The sequence below is a fragment of the Chiloscyllium punctatum genome, chromosome 48 (assembly GCF_047496795.1).
Source record: "Chiloscyllium punctatum isolate Juve2018m chromosome 48, sChiPun1.3, whole genome shotgun sequence".
Classification (NCBI taxonomy): Eukaryota; Metazoa; Chordata; class Chondrichthyes; order Orectolobiformes; family Hemiscylliidae; genus Chiloscyllium; species Chiloscyllium punctatum.
In genome coordinates this window covers 16977202-17001716 of record NC_092786.1, presented here as the reverse complement: position 1 = coordinate 17001716, position 24515 = coordinate 16977202, and positions in this window count along the sequence as shown.

The window sequence follows — 24515 nt, the reverse complement described above, 5'->3', positions numbered from 1 at the left end:
AAGAAGAGGAAAGAAAAGACAAAAGAGAAAAGGAGAGGAAAGAAGAGAAAAGAGAAAAGAAGGGAAATGAAGTGAAAAGAAGGGAGAAGAGAGAAGAAGAGAAAAGAAAAGAGAAAAGAAGAGAAAAGAGAAAAAAGGGAAAAGAAGAGAACAGAAGAGAGAAGAGAAAAGAAGAGAAAAGAGAAGAGAGAGAAGAGAAATGAAGACAAAATAAGACAAAAGAAGAAAAAAGAGAAAAGAAGAGAAAAGAAGAGAAAAGAGAAGAGAGAAAAGGGAAAAGAAGACAAAAGAAGACAAAAGAAGAAAAAAGCGAAAAGAAGAGAAAAGAAGAGAAAATCGAAAAGAGAAAAGAAGAGAAAAGAGAAAGGAGGAAAGAGAAAAGAAGAGAAAAGGTGAGAAAAGAGAAAAGAAGAGAAAAGAGAAAGGAGAAAAGAAAAGAGAACGAAGAGAAAAGAAGAGAAAAGAAGAGAAAAGAGAAATGAGAACAGAAGAGAAAATATGAGAAAACAAGACAAAAGAGAAAATTGAAAAGGGAAAAGAGAAAAGAAGAGAAAATCGAAAAGAGAAAAGTGAAAAGAGAAAAGAAGAGAAAAGAGAGAAGAGAAATGAGATAAGAAGAAAAAAGAACAAAAAAGAGAAAAGAGAAATGAGAAAATAAGAGAAAAGAGAAAAGAGTAAAGAAGAGAAAAGAAGACAAAAGAGAAAATTGAAAAAGGAAAATAGAAAAGATGAGAAAAAAAATTGAGAAAAGCGAAGGGAAAAGAAGACAAAACAAGAGAAAAGAAGAGAAAAGAGAAAAGAAGAGGAAAGAAGGTAAAAGAGAAAAGGAGAGGAAAGAAGAGAAAAGAGAAATGAAGAGAAAAGCATAGAAAAGAAGAGAAAAGAGAAAATAAGAGAAAAGAAGAGAAAAGCAGAGAAAAGAGAAAAGAGGAAAGAGGTGAAAAGAGAAAAGAGAAAAGAAGACAAAAGAGAAAAGAGAAGAGAAGAGAAAAGAAGATAAAAGGGACAGAAAGAAAATAAGTTAAAAGAGAAAAGAGAAAAGAGAAAAGAAGGGAAAAGAAAAAAGAGAAAAGAAGAGAAAAGAGAATAGAAAAGAGAAAAGGGAAAAGAATAGAAAAGAGAAAAGAGAAAAGAAGAGTAAAGAAAAAAGAGAATAGAAGAGAAAGGAGGAGAAAAGAGAAAAGAGAAAAGAGAAAAGAAGAGAAAAGAGAGAAGAGAAAGAAAAGAAGAGAAAAGAAGAGAAAAGAGAAAGGAAGAGAAAAGAGAAAAGAGAACAGAAAAGAGAAAGAAGAGAAAAGAAGAGAAAAGCAGAGAAAAGAAGAGAAAAGAGAAATGAGAAAAGAAGAGAAAGAAGAGAAAAGAGAGAAGAGAAATGAGAAAAGAAGAGAAAAGGGAAATGGGAAAAGACGAGAAAAGAGAAAAGAGAAAAGAAGGGAAAAGAAGAGAGAAGAGAAGAGAGAAATGAGAAAAGAAGACAAAAGAAGACTAAAGAAGAAAAAAGAAGAGAAAAGAAGAGAAAATCGAAAAGAGAAAAGCGAAAAGACAAAAGAAGAGAATAAAGAAAAGAGAAAAGAAGAGAAAAGAGAAAAGAAAAGAGAAAAGAAGGGAAAAGAAGAGAAAAGAAGAGAGAAGAGAAGACAAAAGAGAAAAGAAGTGGAAAGAAGAGAAAAGAGAAAAGAAGAGAAAAGAAGAGAAGAGAAGAGAGAAGAGAAGAGAGAAAAGAGAAAAGAAGACAAAAGAAGACAAAAGAAGAAAAAAGAAGACAAAAGAAGAGAAAATCGAAAAGAGAAAAGCGAAAAGACAAAAGAAGAGAATAAAGAAAAGAGAAAAGAAGGGAAAAGAAGAGAAAAGAAGAGAGAAGAGAAAAGAAGAGAAAATTGAAAAGAGAAAAGCGAAAAGATAAAAGAAGAGTAAAGAGAAAAGAAGAGAAAAGAGAGAAGAGAAATGAGAAAAGAAGAGAACAGAAGAGAAAAGAGAACAGAAGAGAAAAGAAAAGAAGAGAAACGTGAAAAGAAGAGAAAAGAAGCGAAAAGAGACAAGAAATTAAAGGGGAAATGAGAAAAGAAGAGAAAAGAAGAGAAAAACAGAGAAACGTAAATAGAAAAGAGAAACAGAAAAGAAGAGATCAGATGAGAAAAGAGAACAGAAGAGAAAAGAAAAGAAGAGAAACGTGAAAAGAAGAGAAAAGAAGCGAAAAGAGACAAGAAATTAAAGGGGAAATGAGAAAAGAAGAGAAAAGAAGAGAAAAGCAGAGAAAAGAAAAGAGAAAAGAGACAGAGGAAAGAAGAGAACAGATCAGAAAAGAGAAAAGAAGAGAAAAGTAAAGAAGAGAAACGTAAAAAGAAGCGAAAAGAGACAAGAAATTAAAGGGGAAATGAGAAAAGAAGAGAAAAGAAGTGTAAAGCAGAGAAAAGAGCAAAGAAAAAACAAGAAAAAAGAAGAAAAAAGATAAAAGAGAAAAGGGAAAAGAAGAGAAGAGAAAAGAGAAAAGAAGAGAAAAGAGAGAAGAGAAATGAGAAAAGAAGAGAAATGAAGAAAAAAAAGAAAATAAGAGAAAAGAGAAAAGAAAAGAGAAAGAAGAGAAAAGAAGAGAAAAGCAGAGAAAAGAAGAGAAAAGAGAAATGAGAAAATAAGAGAAAAGAGAAAAGTGTAAAGAAGCGAAAAGAAGAGAAAAGAAGACAAAAGAGAAAATTGAAAAGGGAAAAGAGAAAAGATGAGAAAAAAAAATGAGAAAAGCGAAAAGAAGAGAAAAGAAGACAAACCAAGAGAAAAGAAGAGAAATGAGAAAAGAAGAGGAAAGAAGGTAAAAGAGAAAGGAGATAAAAGAAGAGAAAAGAGAAATGAAGAGAAAAGCAGAGAAAAGAAGAGAAAAGAGAAAAGACAAAAGAAGAGAAAAGAAGAGAAAAGAGAAAAGAGAAAGAGAAAAGAAGAGAACAGATGAGAAAAGAGAAAAGAAGTGGAAAGCAGAGGAAAGAGAAAAGGGAAAACAGGAAAGAACAGAAAAGAAGAAAAAAAGAAGAGGAAAGAAAAGACAAAAAAGAGAAAAGGAGAGGCAAGAAGAGAAAAGAGAAAAGAAGGGAAAAGAAGTGAAAAGAAGGGAGAAGAGAAAAGAAGAGAAAAGAAAAGAGAAAAGAGGAGAAAAGAAGAGAAAAGGGAAACGAGAAAAGAAAAGAAGTGAAAAGCAGAGAAAAGAGAAAAGGGAAAACAAGAAAGAAGAGAAAAAAAGAAAGAAGAAGAGGAAAGAAAAGACAAAAGAGAAAAGGAGAGGAAAGAAGGGAAAAGAAGGGAAAAGAAGTGAAAAGAAGGGAGAAGAGAAAAGAAGAGAAACGAAAAGAGCAAAGAAGAGAAAAGAGAAAAAAGGGAAAAGAAGAGAACAGAAGAGAGAAGAGAAAAGAAGAGAACAGAGAAGAGAGAAAAGAGAAAAGAAGACAAAAGAAGACAAAAGAAGAAAAAACCGAAAAGAAGAGAAAATCGAAAAGAGAAAAGCGAAAAGAGAAAAGAAGATAAAAGAGAAAGGAGGAAAGAGAAAAGAAGAGAAAAGGTGAGAAAAGAGAAATGAGTAAAGAAGAGAAAATATGAGAAAACATGACAAAAGAGAAAATTGAAAAGGGAAAAGAGAAAAGAAGAGAAAATCGAAAAGAGAAAAGTGAAAAGAGAAAAGAAGAGAAAAGAGAGAAGAGAAATGAGATAAGAAGAACAAAGAACAAAAAAGAGAAAAGAGAAAAGAAGAGAAAAGCAGAGAAAAGAAGAGAAAAGAGAAAAGACAAAAGAAGAGAAAAGAACAGAAATGAGAAAAGAGAACAGAAGAGAACAGAAGAGAAAAGAGAAAACAAGAGAAAAGTATAGAAAAGAGAGAAAAGTTAAAAGTGAAATGAAGAGAACAGAAGAGAAAAGAGAAAAGGAGAGAAAAGTATAGAAAAGAGAGAAAAGTTAAAAGTGAAATGAAGAGAACAGAAGAGAAAAGAGAAAAGGAGAGAAATGAGAAAAGAGAAAAGATGAGAAAAGAAGACAAAAGCAAAAAGAAAAAAGAGAAAATAAGACAAATGAGGAAAGAAAAAGAGATGGGAGAAAAGAAGATTAAAGAGAAAAGAGAAAAGAGTAACGAAGGAATAGAAGAGAAAAGAGAAAAGAGAAAAGAAGAGACAAGGGAAAAGCAAAAAGAAGAGAAAAGAACAGAAAAGAAAAAAGAGAAAAGAGAAAAGGGAAAACAAGAAAGAAGCGAAAAGAAGAAAGAAGAAGAGGAAAGAAAAGACAAAAGAGAAAAGGAGAGGAAAGAAGAGAAAAGAAGGGAAAAGAAGTGAAAAGAAGGGAGAAGAGAAAAGAAGAGAAAAGAAAAGAGCAAAGAAGAGAAAAGAGAAAAAAGGGAAAAGAAGAGAACAGAAGAGAGAAGAGAAAAGAAGAGAACAGAGAAGAGAGAAAAGAGAAAAGAAGACAAAAGTAGACAAAAGAAGAAAAAAGTGAAAAGAAGAGAAAAGAGAAAAGAAGACAAAAGAAGAAAAAAGTGAAAAGAAGAGAAAAGAGAAGAGAGAAAAGAGAAAAGAAGACAAAAGAAGAAAAAAGCGAAAAGATGAGAAAATCGAAAAGAGAAAAGCGAAAAGAGAAAAGAAGATAAAAGAGAAAGGAGGAAAGAGAAAAGAAGAGAAAAGGTGAGAAAAGAGAAAAGAAGAGAAAAGAGAAAGGAGATGAGAAAAGAGAACGAAGACAAAAGAAGAGAAAAGCAGAGAAAAGAAGAGAAAAGAGAAATGAGTAAAGAAGAGAAAATATGAGAAAACAAGACAAAAGAGAAAATTGAAAAGGGAAAAGAGAAAAGAAGAGAAAATCGAAAAGAGAAAAGCGAAAAGACAAAAGAAGAGAATAAAGAAAAGAGAAAAGAGAAAAGAAAAGAGAAAAGAAGGGAAAAGAAGAGAAGAGAAGAGAGAAGAGAAGAGAGAAAAGAGAAAAGAAGACAAAAGAAGACAAAAGAAGAAAAAAGAAGACAAAAGAAGAGAAAATCGAAAAGAGAAAAGTGAAAAGACAAAAGAAGAGAATAAAGAAAAGAGAAAAGAAGGGAATAGAAGAGAAAAGAAGAGAGAAGAGAAAAGAAGAGAAAATTGAAAAGAGAAAAGCGAAAAGATAAATGAAGAGTAAAGAGAACAGAAGAGAAAAGAAAAGAATAGAAACGTGAAAAGAAGAGAAAAGAAGCGAAAAGAGACAAGAAATTAAAGGGGAAATGAGAAAAGAAGAGAAAAGAAGAGAAAAGCAGAGAAACGTAAAGAGAAAAGGGAAAGAGAAAAGAAGAGAACAGATGAGAAAAGAGAACAGAAGAGAAAAGAAAAGAAGAGAAACGTGAAAAGAAGAGAAAAGAAGCGAAAAGAGACAAGAAATTAAAGGGGAAATGAGAAAAGAAGCGAAAAGAAGAGAAAAGCAGAGAAAAGAAAAGAGAAAAGAGAAAGAGGAAAGAAGAGAACAGATCAGAAAAGAGAAAAGAAGAGAAAAGTAAAGAAGAGAAACGTGAAAAGAAGAGAAAAGAAGCGAAAAGAGACAAGAAATTAAAGGGGAAATGAGAAAAGAAGAGAAAAGAAGAGAAAAGGGAAACGAGAAAAGAAAAGAAGTGAAAAGCAGAGAAAAGAGAAAAGGGAAAACAAGAAAAAAGAGAAAAGAAGAAAGAAGAAGAGGAAAGAAAAGACAAAAGAGAAAAGGAGAGGAAAGAAGGGAAAAGAAGGGAAAAGAAGTGAAAAGAAGGGAGAAGAGAAAAGAAGAGAAAAGAAAAGAGCAAAGAAGAGAAAAGAGAATAAAGGGAAAAGAAGAGAACAGAAGAGAGAAGAGAAAAGAAGAGAACAGAGAAGAGAGAAAAGAGAAAAGAAGACAAAAGAAGACAAAAGAAGAGAAAAGAAGAGAAAATCGAAAAGAGAAAAGCGAAAAGACAAAAGAAGAGAATAAAGAAAAGAGAAAAGAAGAGAAAAGAGAAAAGATAAGAGAAAAGAAGGGAAAAGAAGAGAAAAGAAGAGAGAAGAGAAAAGAAGAGAAAATTGAAAGGAGAAAAGCAAAAAGATAAAAAAGAGTAAAGAGAGAAAAGAGAAAAGAGAGAAGAGAAATGAGAAACAAAGAGAAAAGAAGAAAAAAGATAAAAGAGAAAAGAAAAGAGAAAAGAGAAAGAAGAGAAAAGAAGAGAAAAGAAGAGAAAAGCAGAGAAACGAAAAGAGAAAAGAGAAAGAGAAAAAAAGAGAACAGATGAGAAAAGAGAAAAGCAGAGAAGAGAAAAGAAGAGAAACGTGAAAAGAAGAGAAAAGAAGCAAAAAGAGACAAGAAATTAAAGGGGAAATGAGAAAAGAAGAGAAAAGAAGTGGAAAGCAGAGAAAAGAGCAAAGAGAAAACAAGAGAAAAGAAGAAAAAAGATAAAAGAGAAAAGGGAAACGAACAGAAGAGAAAAGACAAAAGAAGAGAAAAGAGAGAAGAGAAATGAGAAAAGAAGAGATATGAAGAAAAAAGAGAAAAGTGGAGAAAAGAGAAAAGAGAAAAGAAAAGAGAGAGATAGAAAAGAAGAGAAAACCAGAGAAAAGAAGAGAAAAGAGAAATGAGAAAATAAGAGAAAAGAGAAAAGAGTAAAGAAGAGAAAAGAAGAGAAAAGAGAAATGAGAAAATAAGAGAAAAGAGAAAAGAGTAAAGAAGAGAAAAGAAGAGAAATGAAGACAAAAGAGAAAATTGAAAAGAAAAAAGAAAAAAATGAGAAAAAAAATTGAGAAAAGCGAAAAGAAGAGAAAAGAAGACAAAACAAGAGAAAAGAAGAGAAAAGAGAAAAGAAGAGGAAAGAAGGTAAAAGAGAAAAGAAGATAAAAGAAGAGAAATGAAGAGAAAAGCAGAGAAAATAAGAGAAAAGAGAAAAGTCAAAAGAAGAGAAAAGAAGAGAAAAGAGAAAAGATAAAGAGAAAAGAAGAGAACAGATGAGAAAAGAGAAAAGAAGAGAAAAGAAGTGGAAAGCAGAGGAAAGAGAAAAGAGCAAAGAGAAAGCAAGAGAAAAAGGGAAAACAGAAAAGAAGGGAAAAAAGAGAAGAGAAAAGAGAAAAGAAAGAAGAGAAATGAGAAAAGAAGAGAAAAGAAGAAAAAAGAGAAAAGAAGAGAAAAGAGAAAGGAGAAAAGAAAATAGAAAGAAGAGAAAAGCAGAGAAAAGAAGAGAAAACAAGAGAAAAGAGACATGAGAAAATAAGAGCAAAGAGAAAAGAGTAAAGAAGAGAAAAGAAGAGAGAAGAGAAAAGAGGAAAGAGTAAAGAAGAGAAAAGATGAGAAAAGAGAAAAGAAGAGAAAAGAGAAAAGAAAAGAGAAAGAAGAGAAAAGAAGAGAAAAGCAGAGAAAAGAAGAGAAAAGAGAAAAGAGAACAGAAGAGAAAAGAGAGAAGAGAAAGAAAAGAAGAGAAAAGAAGAGAATAGTGAAAGGAAGAGAAACGAGAAAAGAGAACAGAAAAGAGAAAGAAGTGAAAAGAAAACAAAAGCAGAGAAAAGAAGAGAAAAGGGAAATTAGAAAAGAGGAGAAAGGAAGAGAAAAGAGAAAAGAGAAAAGAAAGAAAAGAAGAGAAAATGGAAAAGAGAAAAGAAGATAAAAGAAGAGAAAAGAAGAGAAAAGAATAAGAGAAAAGAGAACAGAAGGGAAAATAGATGAAAAGAGAAAAGAGAAAGGAAGAGAAAAGAGAAAAGAAGAGAAAAAAGAGTAAAAGAAGAGAAAAGTATAGAAAAGAGAGAAAAGTGAAAAGTGAAAAGAAGAGAACAGAAGAAAAAAGAGAAAAGGAGAGAAATGAGAAAAGAGAAAAGATGAGAAAAGAAGACAAAAGAGAAAAGAAAAAAGAGAAAATAAGAGAAATGAGGAAAGAAAGAGAGATGGGAGAAAAGAAGATTAAAGAGAAAAGAGTAAAGAAGAAATAGAAGAGAAAAGAGAAAAGAGAAAAGAAGAGAAATGAGGAAAGAAAGAGAGATGGGAGAAAAGAAGATTACAGAGAAAAGAGAAAAGAGTAAAGAAGAAATAGAAGAGAAAAGAAGAGAAAAGGGAAAAGCAAAAAGAAGAGAAAAGAACAGAAAAGAAAAAAGAGAAAAGAGAAAAGAAAAGAGAAAGAAGAGAAAAAAAGAGAAAAGCAGAGAAAAGAAGAGAAAAGAGAAAAGAGAAAAGAAGAGAAAAGTATAGAAAAGAAGAGAAAAGAGAAAAGAGAAAAGAAGAGAAAAGAGAAAAGAAGAGAAAAGGGAAACGAGAAAAGAAGAGGAAAGAAGTGAAAAGCAGAGAAAAGAGAAAAGAGAAAAGAGGAAAGATGAGAAAAGAAGAATAAAGAAGAGAAAAGAAAAGACAAAAGAGAAAAGAAGAGGAAAGAAGAGAAAAGAGAAAAGAAAAGAGAAAAGAAGGGAAAAGAAGAGAAAAGAAAAGACAAAAGAGAAAAGAAGTGGAAAGAAGAGAAAAGAGAAAAGAGGAGAAAAGAAGAGAAAAGAGAAGAGACAAAAGAGAAAAGAAGACAAAAGAAGACAAAAGAAGAGAAAAGAAGAGAAAAGAAGAGAAAATCGAAAAGAGAAAAGCGAAAAGACAAAAGAAGAGAATAAAGAAAAGAGACAAGAAGAGAAAAGAGAAAAGAAAAGAGAAAAGAAGGAAAAAGAAGAGAAAAGAAGAGAGAAGAGAAAAGAAGAGAAAATTGAAAAGAGAAAAGCAAAAAGATAAAAGAAGAGTAAAGAGAGAAAAGAGAAAAGAGAGAAGAGAAATGAGAAACGAAGAGAAAAGAAGAAAAAAGATAAAAGAGAAAAGAAAAGAGAAAAGAGAAAAGAGAAAGAAGAGAAAAGAAGAGAAACGTGAAAAGAAGAGAAAAGAAGCAAAAAGAGACAAGAAATTAAAGGGGAAATGAGAAAAGAAGAGAAAAGAAGTGGAAAGCAGAGAAAAGAGCAAAGAGAAAACAAGAGAAAAGAAGAAAAAAGATAAAAGAGAAAAGGGAAACGAACAGAAGAGAAAAGACAAAAGAAGAGAAAAGAGAGAAGAGAAATGAGAAAAGAAGAGATATGAAGAAAAAAGAGAAAAGTGGAGAAAAGAGAAAAGAGAAAAGAAAAGAGAGAGATAGAAAAGAAGAGAAAACCAGAGAAAAGAAGAGAAAAGAGAAATGAGAAAATAAGAGAAAAGAGAAAAGAGTAAAGAAGAGAAAAGAAGAGAAAAGAGAAATGAGAAAATAAGAGAAAAGAGAAAAGAGTAAAGAAGAGAAAAGAAGAGAAATGGAGACAAAAGAGAAAATTGAAAAGAAAAAAGAAAAAAATGAGAAAAAAAATTGAGAAAAGCGAAAAGAAGAGAAAAGAAGACAAAACAAGAGAAAAGAAGAGAAAAGAGAAAAGAAGAGGAAAGAAGGTAAAAGAGAAAAGAAGATAAAAGAAGAGAAATGAAGAGAAAAGCAGAGAAAATAAGAGAAAAGAGAAAAGTCAAAAGAAGAGAAAAGAAGAGAAAAGAGAAAAGATAAAGAGAAAAGAAGAGAACAGATGAGAAAAGAGAAAAGAAGAGAAAAGAAGTGGAAAGCAGAGGAAAGAGAAAAGAGCAAAGAGAAAGCAAGAGAAAAAGGGAAAACAGAAAAGAAGGGAAAAAAGAGAAGAGAAAAGAGAAAAGAAAGAAGAGAAATGAGAAAAGAAGAGAAAAGAAGAAAAAAGAGAAAAGAAGAGAAAAGAGAAAGGAGAAAAGAAAATAGAAAGAAGAGAAAAGCAGAGAAAAGAAGAGAAAACAAGAGAAAAGAGACATGAGAAAATAAGAGCAAAGAGAAAAGAGTAAAGAAGAGAAAAGAAGAGAGAAGAGAAAAGAGGAAAGAGTAAAGAAGAGAAAAGATGAGAAAAGAGAAAAGAAGAGAAAAGAGAAAAGAAAAGAGAAAGAAGAGAAAAGAAGAGAAAAGCAGAGAAAAGAAGAGAAAAGAGAAAAGAGAACAGAAGAGAAAAGAGAGAAGAGAAAGAAAAGAAGAGAAAAGAAGAGAATAGTGAAAGGAAGAGAAACGAGAAAAGAGAACAGAAAAGAGAAAGAAGTGAAAAGAAAACAAAAGCAGAGAAAAGAAGAGAAAAGGGAAATTAGAAAAGAGGAGAAAGGAAGAGAAAAGAGAAAAGAGAAAAGAAAGAAAAGAAGAGAAAATGGAAAAGAGAAAAGAAGATAAAAGAAGAGAAAAGAAGAGAAAAGAATAAGAGAAAAGAGAACAGAAGGGAAAATAGATGAAAAGAGAAAAGAGAAAGGAAGAGAAAAGAGAAAAGAAGAGAAAAAAGAGTAAAAGAAGAGAAAAGTATAGAAAAGAGAGAAAAGTGAAAAGTGAAAAGAAGAGAACAGAAGAAAAAAGAGAAAAGGAGAGAAATGAGAAAAGAGAAAAGATGAGAAAAGAAGACAAAAGAGAAAAGAAAAAAGAGAAAATAAGAGAAATGAGGAAAGAAAGAGAGATGGGAGAAAAGAAGATTAAAGAGAAAAGAGTAAAGAAGAAATAGAAGAGAAAAGAGAAAAGAGAAAAGAAGAGAAATGAGGAAAGAAAGAGAGATGGGAGAAAAGAAGATTACAGAGAAAAGAGAAAAGAGTAAAGAAGAAATAGAAGAGAAAAGAAGAGAAAAGGGAAAAGCAAAAAGAAGAGAAAAGAACAGAAAAGAAAAAAAGAGAAAAGAGAAAAGAAAAGAGAAAGAAGAGAAAAAAAGAGAAAAGCAGAGAAAAGAAGAGAAAAGAGAAAAGAGAAAAGAAGAGAAAAGTATAGAAAAGAAGAGAAAAGAGAAAAGAGAAAAGAAGAGAAAAGAGAAAAGAAGAGAAAAGGGAAACGAGAAAAGAAGAGGAAAGAAGTGAAAAGCAGAGAAAAGAGAAAAGAGAAAAGAGGAAAGATGAGAAAAGAAGAATAAAGAAGAGAAAAGAAAAGACAAAAGAGAAAAGAAGAGGAAAGAAGAGAAAAGAGAAAAGAAAAGAGAAAAGAAGGGAAAAGAAGAGAAAAGAAAAGACAAAAGAGAAAAGAAGTGGAAAGAAGAGAAAAGAGAAAAGAGGAGAAAAGAAGAGAAAAGAGAAGAGACAAAAGAGAAAAGAAGACAAAAGAAGACAAAAGAAGAGAAAAGAAGAGAAAATCGAAAAGAGAAAAGCGAAAAGACAAAAGAAGAGAATAAAGAAAAGAGACAAGAAGAGAAAAGAGAAAAGAAAAGAGAAAAGAAGGAAAAAGAAGAGAAAAGAAGAGAGAAGAGAAAAGAAGAGAAAATTGAAAAGAGAAAAGCAAAAAGATAAAAGAAGAGTAAAGAGAGAAAAGAGAAAAGAGAGAAGAGAAATGAGAAACGAAGAGAAAAGAAGAAAAAAGATAAAAGAGAAAAGAAAAGAGAAAAGAGAAAAGAGAAAGAAGAGAAAAGAAGAGAAAAGCAGAGAAACGAAAAGAGAAAAGAGAAAGAGAAAAGAAGAGAACAGATGAGAAAAGAGAAAAGAAGAGAAGAGAAAAGAAGAGAAACGTGAAAAGAAGAGAAAAGAAGCAAAAAGAGAGAAGAAATTAAAGGGGAAATAAGAAAAGAAGAGAAAAGAAGAGAAAAGAAGTGGAAAGCAGAGAAAAGAGCAAAGAGAAAACAAGAGAAAAGAAGAAAAAAGATAAAAGAGAAAAGGGAAACGAAGAGAAGACAAAAGAGAAAAGAAGAGAAAAGACAGAAGAGAAATGAGAAAAGAAGAGATATGAAGAAAAAAGAGAAAAGAGGAGAAAAGAGAAAAGAAAAGAGAAAGAAGAGAAAAGAAGAGAAAAGGGAAAAGCAAAAAGAAGAGAAAAGAACAGAAAAGAAAAAAGAGAAAAGAGAAGAGAAAAGAGAAAGAAGAGAACAGCAGAGAAAAGAAGAGAAAAGAAGAGAAAAGAGCAAAGAAGAGAACAGCAGAGAAAAGAGAAAAGAAGAGAAAAGCATAGAAAAGAAGAGAACAGCAGAGAAAAGAGAAAATAAGAGAAAAGAAGAGAAAAGAGAAAAGAAGAGAAAAGGGAAATGAAAAAAGAATAGAAAAGAAGTGAAAAGCAGAGAAAAGAGAAAAGAGAAAAGAGGAAAGAAGAGAAAAGGAGAATAAAGAAGAGAAAGGAAGAGAAAAGAGAAAAGTGAAAAGAAGAGAAAAGAAAAAAAGAGAATAGAAGAGAAAAGAAGAAAAAAGAAGGGAAACGAGAAAAGAGAAAAGAGAAAAGAAGACAAAAGAGAAAAGAGAAGAGAAGAGAAAAGAGAAAAGAAGAGAAAAGCATAGAAAAGAAGAGAAAAGAGAAAAGAGAAAATAAGAGAAAAGAAGAGAAAAGAGAAAAGAAGAGAAAAGGGAAACGAGAAAAGAAGAGAAAAGAAGTGAAAAGCCGAGAAAAGAGAAAAGAGAAAAGAGGAAAGAAGAGAAAAGGAGAATAAAGAAGAGAAAAGAAGAGAAAAGAGAAAAGAAGAGAAAAGAAAAAATAGAATAGAAGAGAAAAGAAGAAAAAAGGGAAACGAGAAAAGAGAAAAGAAGTGAAAAGAGAAAAGAGAAAAGAAGACAAAAGAGAATAGAGAAGAGAAGAGAAAAGAAGATAAAAGGGACAGAAGAGAAAATAAGTTAAAAGAGAAAAGAGAAAAGAAGGGAATAGAAAAAAGAGAAAAGAAGAGAAAAGAGAATAGAAAAGAGAAAAGAAGAGAAAAGGGAAACGAGAAAAGAGAAAAGAAGAGTAAAGAAAAAAGAGAATAGAAGAGAAAAGAAGAGAAAAGAAAAAAGAGAAAAGAAGAGAAATGATGAAAGAAAAAGAGATAGGAGAAAAGAGAAAAGAAGATTAAAGAGAAAAGAGATAAGAGTAAAGAAGAAATAGAAGAGAAAAGAGAAAAGAAGAGAAAAGTGAAAAGCAAAAGAAGAGAAAAGAACAGAAAAGAAAAAAGAGGAAAAGAGAAAAGAGAAAAGAAGAGAAAATCAGAGAAAAGAAGAGAAAAGAGACTTCAATATGCAGGTGGACTGGGTAAATAATGTTGCTAGTGGATCTAAAGAAAGGGAATTCATGGAATGCTTACAGGATGGCTTTTTGGAACAGCTAGTCATGGAGCCCACAAGAGAGCAGGCTATTCTGGACCTAGTGCTTTGCAATGAACCAGACTCTATAAAAGATCTTAAAGTAAGGGAACCCTTAGGAAGTAGCGACCATAATATGGTAGAGTTCAGTCTGGAGTTTGAAAGGGAGAAGGCGAAATCTGATGTAATGGTGTTACAGTTGAATAAAGGTAATTATGAGGGCATGAGAGAGGAACTGACTAAAATAGACTGGAAGCAGAGGCTAACCGGGAAGACACTAGAGCAAAAATGGCAGGAGTTTGTAGGTATAATTGAGGACACTGTACAGAGGTTCATTCCCAAGAAAAGAAAGATTAACCGGGGAGGGATTAGACAACCTTGGCTGACAAAGGAAGTCAGGAAATGTATTAAAGAAAAAGAGAGATCCTATAAAGTGGCTAAGAACAGTGGGAAATCAGAAGATTGGGAAGGATACAAAAGCAAACAGAGGATAACAAAGAGTGTAATAAGAAATGAGAGGATCAAATATGAAGGTAGGCTAGCCAGTAATATTAGAAATAATAGTAAAAGTTTCTTTCAGTACATAAGAAACAAACGACAGGCAAAAGTAGACATTGGGCCACTTCAAACTGATGCAGGGAGCCTAATGATGGGAGATAAGGAAATAGCAGGAGAACTTAACAAGTACTTTGCGTCAGTTTTCACAGTGGAAGACAGGAGTAATATCCCAAAAATTAAAGGGTGTCACCGGGCTGAGTTGAGTATGGTTGCCATTACGAAAGAGATAGTGCTAGAAAAGTTAAAAAGTCTTAAAATTGATAAATCTCCTGGCCCCGATGGGATACACCCTAGAGTTCTGAGAGAGGTTGCTGAGGAAATAGCAGAGGCATTGGTTGAGATCTTTCAAGAGTCACTGGAGTCAGGAAAGGTCCCGGATGATTGGAAGATGGCTGTAGTAACCCCCTTGTTCAAGAAAGGATCAAGGCAAAAGATGGAAAATTATAGGCCAATCAGCTTAACCTCGGTTGTTGGTAAAATTCTAGAATCCATCATTAAGGATGAGGTTTCTAAATTCTTGGAAGAGCAGAGTCTGATTAGAACAAGTCAACATGGATTTAGTAAAGGGAGGTCATGCCTGACAAACCTGTTGGAATTTTTTGAAGAGGTAACAAGTAGGTTAGACCAGGGAAACCCAGTGGATGTGGTCTATCTGGACTTTCAAAAGGCCTTTGATAAGGTGCCACACGGGAGACTGCTGAGCAAGGTGAGGGCCCATGGTGTTCGAGGTGAGCTGCTGGGATGGATTGAGGATTGGCTATCTAACAGAAGGCAGAGAGTTGGGATAAAAGGTTCTTTTTCAGAATGGCAGCCGGTGACGAGCGGTGTCCCGCAGGGTTCGGTGCTGGGGCCACAGCTGTTCGCATTATATATTAATGATTTGGATGAGGGAACCGGGGGCATTCTAGCGAAGTTTGCCGATGATACAAAGTTAGGTAGACAGGCAGGTAGTACTGAGGAAGTGGGGAGGCTACAGAAGGATCTAGACAGGTTGGGAGAGTGGTCCAGGAAATGGCTGATGGAATTTAACGTGAGCAAGTGCGAGGTCTTGCACTTTGGCAAAAAGAATATAGGAATGGACTACTTTCTAAATGGTGAGAAACTTAATAAAGCCAAAGCACAAAGGGATCTGGGAGTGCTAGTCGAGGATTCTCTAAAGGTAAACATGCAGGTTGAGTCTGTGATTAAGAAAGCGAATGCAATGTTGTCTCTTATCTCAAGAGGGTTGGAATATAAAAGCAGAGATGTACTACTAAGACTTTATAAAGCTCTGGTTAGGCCCCATTTGGAGTACTGTGTCCAGTTTTGGTCCCCACACCTCAGGAAGGACATACTGGCACTGGAACGTGTCCAGCGGAGATTCACACGGATGATCCCTGGAATGACAGGTCTAGCATATGAGGAACGGCTGAGGATACTGGGGTTGTATTCGTTGGAGTTTAGAAGATTAAGGGGAGATCTAATAGAGACGTACAAAATAATACATGGCTTTGAAAAGGTGGATGCTAGAAAATTGTTTCTGTTAGGCGAGGAGACTAGGACCCGTGGACACAGCCTTAGAATTAGAGGGGGTCATTTCAGAACGGAAATGCGGAGACATTTCTTCAGCCAGAGAGTGGTGGGCCTGTGGAATTCATTGCCACGGAGTGCAGTGGAAGCCGGGACGCTAAATGTCTTCAAGGCCGAGATTGATAGGTTCTTGTTGTCTAGAGGAATTAAGGGCTACGGGGAGAACGCTGGCAAGTGGAGCTGAAATGCGCATCAGCCATGATTGAATGGCGGAGTGGACTCGATGGGCCGAATGGCCTTACTTCCACTCCTATGTCTTATGGTCTAAAGACAAAAGACAAAAGAAGATAAAGAAGAGAAATGAGAAAAGAGAAAAGAAGATAACAGAAGAGAAAAGTATAGAAAGGAGAGAAAAGTGAAAAGCGAAAAGAAGAGAACAGAAGAAAAACGAGAAAAGGAGAGAAATGAGAAAAGAGAAAAGAAGAGAAAAGAAGACAAAAGAGAAAATAAAAAAAAGAGAAAATAAGACAAATGAGGAAAGAAAAAGAGATGGGAGAAAAGAAGTTTAAAGAGAAAAGAGAAAAGAGTAAAGAAGATATAGAAGAGAAAAGAGAAAAGAGAAAAGAAGAGAAAAGGGAAAAGCAAAAAGAAGAGAAAAGAACAGAAAAGAAAAAAGAGAAAAGAGAAAAGAAAAGAGAAAGAAGAGAAAAGAAGAGAACAGCAGAGAAAAGAAGAGAAAAGAGCAAAGAAGAGAACAGAAGAGAAAAGAGAAAAGAAGAGAAAAGCATAGAAAAGAAGAGAAAAGAGAAAAGAGAAAGAAAAGAAGAGAAAAGAGAAAGGAAGAGAAAAGGGAAAAGAGAAAAGAAGAGAAAAGAAGACAAGAGAGAAAAGAAGATAAAAGGGACAGAAGAGAAAAGAAGTTAAAAGAGAAAATAGAAAAGAAGGGAACAGTACAAAGGGAAAAGAAGAGAAAAGAGAAGAGAAAAGAGAAAAGAGAAAAGAAGAGAAAAGAAGAGAAAAGAGAGAAGAGAAATGAGAAAAGAAGAGAAAAGAGAAAAGGGAAAAGAAGAGAAAAGAGAAAAGAAAAGAGAAAAGAAAAAAGAGAATAGAAGAGAAAACAGGAAAAAAGAAGAGAAAAGAGAAATGAGAAAAGAAAGAAAAGAAGAGAAAAGAGAAAGGACGAGAAAAGAAAAGAGAAAAGAGAAAAGAAGAGAAAAGGGAAAAGAGAAAATAAGTGAAAAGAGGAGAAAAAAAGAGAAAAGGGAAACGAGAAAAGAAGTGAAACGCAGAGAAAAGAGAAAAGAGGAAAGAAGAGAAAAGAAGAAAAAAGAAGAGAAAAGACAAGACAAAAGAGAAAAGAAGAGGAAAGAAGAGAAAAGAGAAAAGAAGAGAAAGAAGAGAGAAGAGAAAGGAGGAAAGAGAAAAGAAGAGAAAAGGTGAGAAAAGAGAAAAGAAGTGAAAAGAGAAAGGAGAAAAGAAAAGAGAACGAAGAGAAAAGAAGAGAAAAGCAGAGAAAAGAAGAGAAAAGAGAAATGAGTAAAGAAGAGAAAATATGAGAAAACAAGACAAAAGAGAAAATTGAAAAGGGAAAAGAGAAAAGAAGAGAAAATCGAAAAGAGAAAAGTGAAAAGAGAAAAGAAGAGAAAAGAGAGAAGAGAAATGAGATAAGAAGAAAAAAGAACAAAAAAGAGTTAAAGAGAAAGGAAGAGAATAGAGAAAAGAGAAAAGAAAATAGAAAGAAGGGACAAGCAGAGAAAAGAAGAGAAAAGATAAAAGAGTAAAGAAGAGAAAAGAAGAGAAAAGAAGGGAAAAGAGAAAAGAGAAAATGTGAAAAGAAGAGAGAAGAAGAGAAAAGATGAGAAAAGAGAAAAGGAGAGAAAAGTGAAAAGAAGACAAAAGAAGACAAAGGAGAAAAGAAAAAAGAGAAAAGAAGAGAAATGATGAAAGAAAAAGAGATAGGAGAAAAGAGAAAAGAAGATTAAAGAGAAAAGAGATAAGAGTAAAGAAGAAATAGAAGAGAAAAGAGAAAAGAGAAAAGAAGAGAAAAGTGAAAAGCAAAAAGAAGAGAAAAGAACAGAAAAGAAAAAAAGAGGAAAAGAGAAAAGAAGAGAAAAGACAAAAGACAAAAGAAGAGAAAAGTATAGAAAAGAGAGAAAAGTGAAAAGTGAAAAGAAGAGAACAGAAGAAAAAAGAGAAAAGGCGAGAAATGAGAGAAAGAGAAAAGAAGACAAAAGAGAAAATAAAAAAGAGAAAATAAGAGAAATGAGGAAAGAAAAAGAGATGGGAGAAAAGAAGATTAAAGAGAAAAGAGAAAAGAGTAAAGAAGAAATAGAAGAGAAAAGAGAAAAGTGAAAAGAAGAGAAAAGGGAAAAGCAAAAAGAAGAGAAAAGAACAGAAAAGAAAAAAAAGAGAAAAGAAAAGAGAAAGAAGAGAAAAGAAGAGAACAGCAGAGAAAAGAAGAGAAAAGAAGAGAAAAGAGCAAAGAAGAGAACAGAAGAGAAAAGAGAAAAGAAGAGAAAAGTATAGAAAAGAAGAGAAAAGAGAAAAGAGAAAATAAGTGAAAAGATGAGAAAAGAGAAAAGAAGAGAAAAGGGAAACGAGAAAAGAAGAGAAAAGAAGTGAAAAGCAGAGAAAAGATAAAAGAGAAAAGAGGAAAGAATAGAAAAGAAGAATAAAGAAGAGAAAAGAAGAGAAAAGAGAAAAGAGAAAAGAAGAAAAAAGAGAATAGAAGAAAAAAGAAGGGAAACGAGAAAAGAGAAAAGAAGTGAAAAGAGAAAAGAAGAGAAAAGAGAGAAAAGAAAGAAAAGAAGAGAAAAGAAGAGAAAAGAGAAAAGAGAAAGGAAGAGAAAAGAGAAAAGAGAACAGAAAAGTGAAAGAAGAGAAAAGAAGAGAAAAGCGGAGAAAAGAAGAGAAAAGAGAAATGAGAAAAGAAGAGAAAAGAAGAGTAAAGAGAAAGGACGAGAAAAGAAAAGAGAAAAGAGAAAAGAAGAGAAAAGGGAAAAGAGAAAGTAAGTGAAAAGAAGAGAAAAGGAAACGAGAAAAGAAGAGAAAAGAAGTGAAAAGCAGAGAAAAGAGAAAAGAGGAAAGAAGAGAAAAGAAGAAAAAAGAAGAGAAAAGAAAAGACGAAAGAGGAAAGAAGAGGAAAGAAGAGAAAAGAGAAAAGAGGGGAAAGGAAGTGAAAAGAAGGGAGAAGAGAAAAGAAACGAAGAGAAAAGAAGAGAAAAGAAAAAAGGGAAAAGAAGAGCAAAGAAGCGAGTAGAGAAAAGAAGAGAAAAGAAGAGAAAAGAGAAGATAGAAAAGAGAAAAGAAGACAAAAGAAGACAAAAGAAGAAAAAAGCGAAAAGTAGAGAAAAGAAGAGAAAAGAAGTGAAAAGCAGAGAAAAGAGAAAAGAGTAAAGAAGAGAAAAGAAGGGAAAAGAGAAAAGAGAAAATGTGAAAAGAGGAGAGAAGAAGAGAAAAGAAGAGAAAAGAGAAAAGAAAAAAAGAGAAAAGAAGAGAAATTATCAAAGAAATAGAGATAGGAGAAAGGAGAAAAGAAGATTAAAGAGAAAAGAGATAAAAGTAAAGAAGAAATAGAAGAGAAAAGAGGAAAGAGGAGAAAAGTGAAAGCAAAAAGAAGAGAAAAGAACAGAAAAGAAAAAAGAGGAAGAGAAAAGAGAAAAGAAGAGAAAATCAGAGACAAGAAGAGAAAAGACAAAAGACAAAAGAAGAGAAAAGAAGAGAAATGAGAAAAGAGAAAAGAAGATAACAGAAGAGAAAAGTACAGAAAAGAGAGAAAAGTGAAAAGTGAAAAGAAGAGAACAGAAGAAAAACGAGAAAAGGAGAGAAATTAGAAAAGAGAAAAGAAGACAAAAGAAGACAAAAGAGAAAATAAGAGAAATGAGGAAAGAAAAAGAGATGGGAGAAAAGCAGAGAAAAGAGAAAAGGGAAAAGAGTAAAGAAGAAATAGAAGAGAAAAGAGAAAAGAGAAAAGAAGAGAAAAGGGAAAAGCAAAAAGAACAGAAAAGAAAAAAGAGAAAAGAGAAAAGAAAAGAGAAAGAAGAGAAGAGAAGAGAACAGCAGAGAAAAGAAGAGAAAATAGCAAAGAAGAGAACAGAAGAGAAAAGAGAAAAGAAGAGAAAAGCATAGAAAAGAAGAGAAAAGAGAAAATAAGAGAAAAGAAGAGAAAAGCAGAGAAAAGAGAAAAGAGAAAAGAGGAAAGAGGTGAAAAGAGAAAAGAGAAAAGAAGACAAAAGAGAAAAGAGAAGAGAAGAGAAAAGAAGATAAAAGGGACAGAAGAGAAAATAAGTTAAAAGAGAAAAGAGAAAAGAGAAAAGAAGGGAAAAGAAAAAAGAGAAAAGAAGAGAAAAGAGAAAAGAAGAGAAAAGAGAGAAGAGAAAGAAAAGAAGAGAAAAGAGAAAGGAAGAGAAAAGGGACAGAAGAGAAAATAAGTTAAAAGAGAAAAGAGAAAAGAAGGGAACAGTACAAAGGGAAAAGAAGAGAAAAGAGAAGAGAAAAGAGAAAAGAGAAAAGGAGAAAAGAGAGAAGAGAAAGGAGAAAAGAAGAGAAAAGAGAAAAGAAGAGAAAAGAAAAAAAGAGAATAGAAGAGAAAACAGGAAAAAAGAAGAGAAAAGAGAAAGAGAAATGAGAAAAGAAGAGAAAAGAAGAGAAAAGAGAAAGGACGAGAAAAGAAAAGAGAAAAGAGAAAAGAAGAGAAAAGGGAAAAGAGAAAATAAGTGAAAAGAAGAGAAAAAAAGAGAAAAGGGAAACGAGAAAAGAAGAGAAAAGAAGTGAAACGCAGAGAAAAGAGAAAAGAGGAATGAAGAGAAAAGAAGAAAAAAGAAGAGATAAGAAAAGACAAAAGAGAAAAGAAGAGGAAAGAAGAGAAAAGAAAAAAGAAGAGAAAAGAAGAAAGAAGAGAAGAGTCAAAAGAGAAAAGAAGACAAAAGAAGACAAAAGAAGAGAAAAGAAGAGAAAAGAAGAGAAAAGAAGAGAAAAGAAGAGAAAAGAAGAGAAAAGAAGAGAAAATCGAAAAGAGAAAAGCAAAAAGACAGATGAAGAGAATAAAGAAAAGAGAAAAGAAGAGAAAAGAGAAAAGAAAAGAGAAAAGAAGGGAAAAGAAGAGAAAAGAAGAGAAAAGTATAGAAAAGAAGAGAAAAGAGAAAAGTGAAACGAAGAGAAAAGAAGAGAAAAGGGAAACGAAAAAAGAAAAGAAGTGAAATGCAGAGAAAAGAGAAAAGGGAAAACAGGAAAGAAGAGAAAAGAAGAAAAAAGAAGAGGAAAGAAAAGACAAAAGAGAAAAGGAGAGGAAAGAAGAGAAAAGAGAAAAGAAGGGAAAAGAAGTGAAAAGAAGGGAGAAGAGAAAAGAAGAGAAAAGAAAAGAGAAAAGAAGAGAAAAGAGAAAAAAGGGAAAAGAAGAGAACAGAAGAGAGAAGAGAAAAGAAGAGAAAAGAGAAGAGAGAGAAGAGAAATGAAGACAAAATAAGACAAAAGAAGAAAAAAGCGAAAAGAAGAGAAAAGAAGAGAAAAGAGAAGAGAGAAAAGGGAAAAGAAGACAAAAGAAGACAAAAGAAGAAAAAAGCGAAAAGAAGAGAAAAGAAGAGAAAATCGAAAATAGAAAAGAAGAGAAAAGAGAAAGGAGGAAAGAGAAAAGAAGAGAAAAGGTGAGAAAAGAGAAAAGAAGAGAAAAGAGAAAGGAGAAAAGAAAAGAGAACGAAGAGAAAAGAAGAGAAAAGAAGAGAAAAGCAGAGAAAAGAAGAGAAAAGAGAAATGAGAACAGAAGAGAAAATATGAGAAAACAAGACAAAAGAGAAAATTGAAAAGGGAAAAGAGAAAAGAAGAGAAAATCGAAAAGAGAAAAGTGAAAAGAGAAAAGAAGAGAAAAGAGAGAAGAGAAATGAGATAAGAAGAAAAAAGAACAAAAAAGAGAAAAGAGAAATGAGAAAATAAGAGAAAAGAGAAAAGAAGACAAAAGAGAAAATTGAAAAAGGAAAATAGAAAAGATGAGAAAAAAAATTGAGAAAAGCGAAGGGAAAAGAAGACAAAACAAGAGAAAAGAAGAGAAAAGAGAAAAGAAGAGGAACGAAGGTAAAAGAGAAAAGGAGAGGAAAGAAGAGAAAAGAGAAATGAAGAGAAAAGCATAGAAAAGAAGAGAAAAGAGAAAATAAGAGAAAAGAAGAGAAAAGCAGAGAAAAGAGAAAAGAGAAAAGAGGAAAGAGGTGAAAAGAGAAAAGAGAAAAGAAGACAAAAGAGAAAAGAGAAGAGAAGAGAAAAGAAGATAAAAGGGACAGAAGAGAAAATAAGTTAAAAGAGAAAAGAGAAAAGAGAAAAGAAGGGAAAAGAAAAAAGAGAAATGAAGAGAAAAGAGAATAGAAAAGAGAAAAGGGAAAAGAATAGAAAAGAGAAAAGAGAAAAGAAGAGTAAAGAAAAAAGAGAATAGAAGAGAAAGGAAGAGAAAAGAGAAAAGAGAAAAGAAGAGAAAAGAGAAAGGAAGAGAAAAGAGAAAAGAGAACAGAAAAGAGAAAGAAGAGAAAAGAAGAGAAAAGAAGAGAAAGAAGAGAAAAGAGAGAAGAGAAATGAGAAAAGAAGAGAAAAGGGAAATGGGAAAAGACGAGAAAAGAGAAAAGAGAAAAGAAGGGAAAAGAAGAGAGAAGAGAAGAGAGAAAAGAGAAAAGAAGACAAAAGAAGACAAAAGAAGAAAAAAGAAGAGAAAAGAAGAGAAAATCGAAAAGAGAAAAGCGAAAAGACAAAAGAAGAGAATAAAGAAAAGAGAAAAGAAGAGAAAAGAGAAAAGAAAAGAGAAAAGAAGGGAAAAAAAGAGAAGAGAAAAGAGAAAAGAAGAGTAAAGAAAGAAGAGAAATGAGAAAAGAAGAGAAAAGACGAAAAAAGAGAAAAGAAGAGAAAAGAGAAAGGAGAAAAGAAAAGAGAAAGAAGAGAAAAGCAGAGAAAAGAAGAGAAAACAAGAGAAAAGAGAAATGAGAAAATAAGAGAAAAGAGAAAAGAGTAAAGAAGAGAAAAGAAGAGAAATGAAGACAAAAGAGAAAATTGAAAAGGGAAAAGAAAAAAATGAGAAAAAAAATTGAGAAAAGCGAAAAGAAGAGAAAAGAAGACAAAACAAGAGAAAAGAAGAGAAAAGAGAAAAGAAGAGGAAAGAAGGTAAAAGAGAAAAGAAGATAAAAGAAGAGAAATGAAGAGAAAAGCAGAGAAAATAAGAGAAAAGAGAAAAGTCAAAAGAAGAGAAAAGAAGAGAAAAGAGAAAAGATAAAGAGAAAAGAAGAGAACAGATGAGAAAAGAGAAAAGAAGAGAAAAGAAGAGAAAAGAAGTGGAAAGCAGAGGAAAGAGAAAAGAGCAAAGAGAAAGCAAGAGAAAAGGGAAAACAGAAAAGAAGGGAAAAAAGAGAAGAGAAAAGAGAAAAGAAAGAAGAGAAATGAGAAAAGAAGAGAAAAGAAGAAAAAAGAGAAAAGAAGAGAAAAGAGAAAGGAGAAAAGAAAAGAGAAAGAAGAGAAAAGCAGAGAAAAGCAGAGAAAACAAGAGAAAACAAGAGAAAAGAGACATGAGAAAATAAGAGCAAAGAGAAAAGAGTAAAGAAGAGAAAAGAAGAGAGAAGAGAAAAGAGGAAAGAGTAAAGAAGAGAAAAGATGAGAAAAGAGAAAAGAAGAGAAAAGAGAAAAGAAAAGAGAAAGAAGAGAAAAGAAGAGAAAAGCAGAGAAAAGAAGAGAAAAGAGAAAAGAGAACAGAAGAGAAAAGAGAGAAGAGAAAGAAAAGAAGAGAACAGTGAAAGGAAGAGAAACGAGAAAAGAGAACAGAAAAGAGAAAGAAGTGAAAAGAAAACAAAAGCAGAGAAAAGAGGAGAAAAGGGAAATTAGAAAAGAGGAGAAAGGAAGAGAAAAGAGAAAAGAGAAAAGAAAGAAAAGAAGAGAAAATGGAAAAGAGAAAAGAAGATAAAAGAAGAGAAAAGAAGAGAAAAGAATAAGAGAAAAGAGAACAGAAGGGAAAATAGATGAAAAGAGAAAAGAAAAAGGAAGAGAAAAGAGAAAAGAAGAGAAAAAAAGAGTAAAAGAAGAGAAAAGTATAGAAAAGAGAGAAAAGTGAAAAGTGAAAAGAAGAGAACAGAAGAAAAAAGAGAAAAGAAAAAAGAGAAAATAAGAGAAATGAGGAAAGAAAGAGAGATGGGAGAAAAGAAGATTAAAGAGAAAAGAGTAAAGAAGAAATAGAAGAGAAAAGAGAAAAGAGAAAAGAAGAGAAAAGGGAAAAGAAAAAAGAAGAGAAAAGAACAGAAAAGAAAAAAGAGAAAAGAGAAAAGGAAAGAGAAAGAAGAGAAAAGAAGAGAAAAGCAGAGAAAAGAAGAGAAAAGAGAAAAGAAGAGAAATGAGGAAGGAAAGAGAGATGGGAGAAAAGAAGATTACAGAGAAAAGAGAAAAGAGTAAAGAAGAAATAGAAGAGAAAAGAGAAAAGAGAAAAGAAGAGAAAAGGGAAAAGCAAAAAGAAGAGAAAAGAACAGAAAAGAAAAAAGAGAAAAGAGAAAAGAAAAGAGAAAGAAGAGAAAAAAAGAGAAAAGCAGAGAAAAGAAGAGAAAAGAGCAAAGAAGAGAACAGAAGAGAAAAGAGAAAAGAAGAGAAAAGTATAGAAAAGAAGAGAAAAGAGAAAAGAAGAGAAAAGGGAAACGAGAAAAGAAGAGAAAAGAAGTGAAAAGCAGAGAAAAGAGAAAAGAGGAAAGATTAGAAAAGAAGAATAAAGAAGAGAAAAGAAAAGACAAAAGAGAAAAGAAGAGGAAAGAAGAGAAAAGAGAAAAGAAGGGAAAAGAGAAAAGAAAAGAGAAAAGAAGGGAAAAGAAGAGAAAAGAAAAGACAAAAGAGAAAAGAAGTGGAAAGAAGAGAAAAGAGAAAAGAGGAGAAAAGAAGAGAAAAGAGAAGAGACAAAAGAGAAAAGAAGACAAAAGAAGACAAAAGAAGAGAAAAGCGAAAAGAGAAAAGCGAAAAGACAAAAGAAGAGAATAAAGAAAAGAGAGAAGAAGAGAAAAGAGAAAAGAAAAGAGAAAAGAAGGGAAAAGAAGAGAAAAGAAGAGAGAAGAGAAAAGAAGAGAAAATTGAAAAGAGAAAAGCGAAAAGATAAAAGAAGAGTAAAGAGAGAAAAGAGAAAAGAGAGAAGAGAAATGAGAAACGAAGAGAAAAGAAGAAAAAAGATAAAAGAGAAAAGAAAAGAGAAAAGAGAAAAGAGAAAGAAGAGAAAAAAAGAGAAAAGCAGAGAAACGAAAAGAGAAAAGAGAAAGAGAAAAGAACAGATGAGAAAAGAGAAAAGAAGAGAAGAGAAAAGAAGAGAAACGTGAAAAGAAGAGAAAAGAAGAGAAAAGAGAAGAGAGAAAAGGGAAAAGAAGACAAAAGAAGACAAAAGAAGAAAAAAGCGAAAAGAAGAGAAAAGAAGAGAAAATCGAAAATAGAAAAGAAGAGAAAAGAGAAAGGAGGAAAGAGAAAAGAAGAGAAAAGGTGAGAAAAGAGAAAAGAAGAGAAAAGAGAAAGGAGAAGAG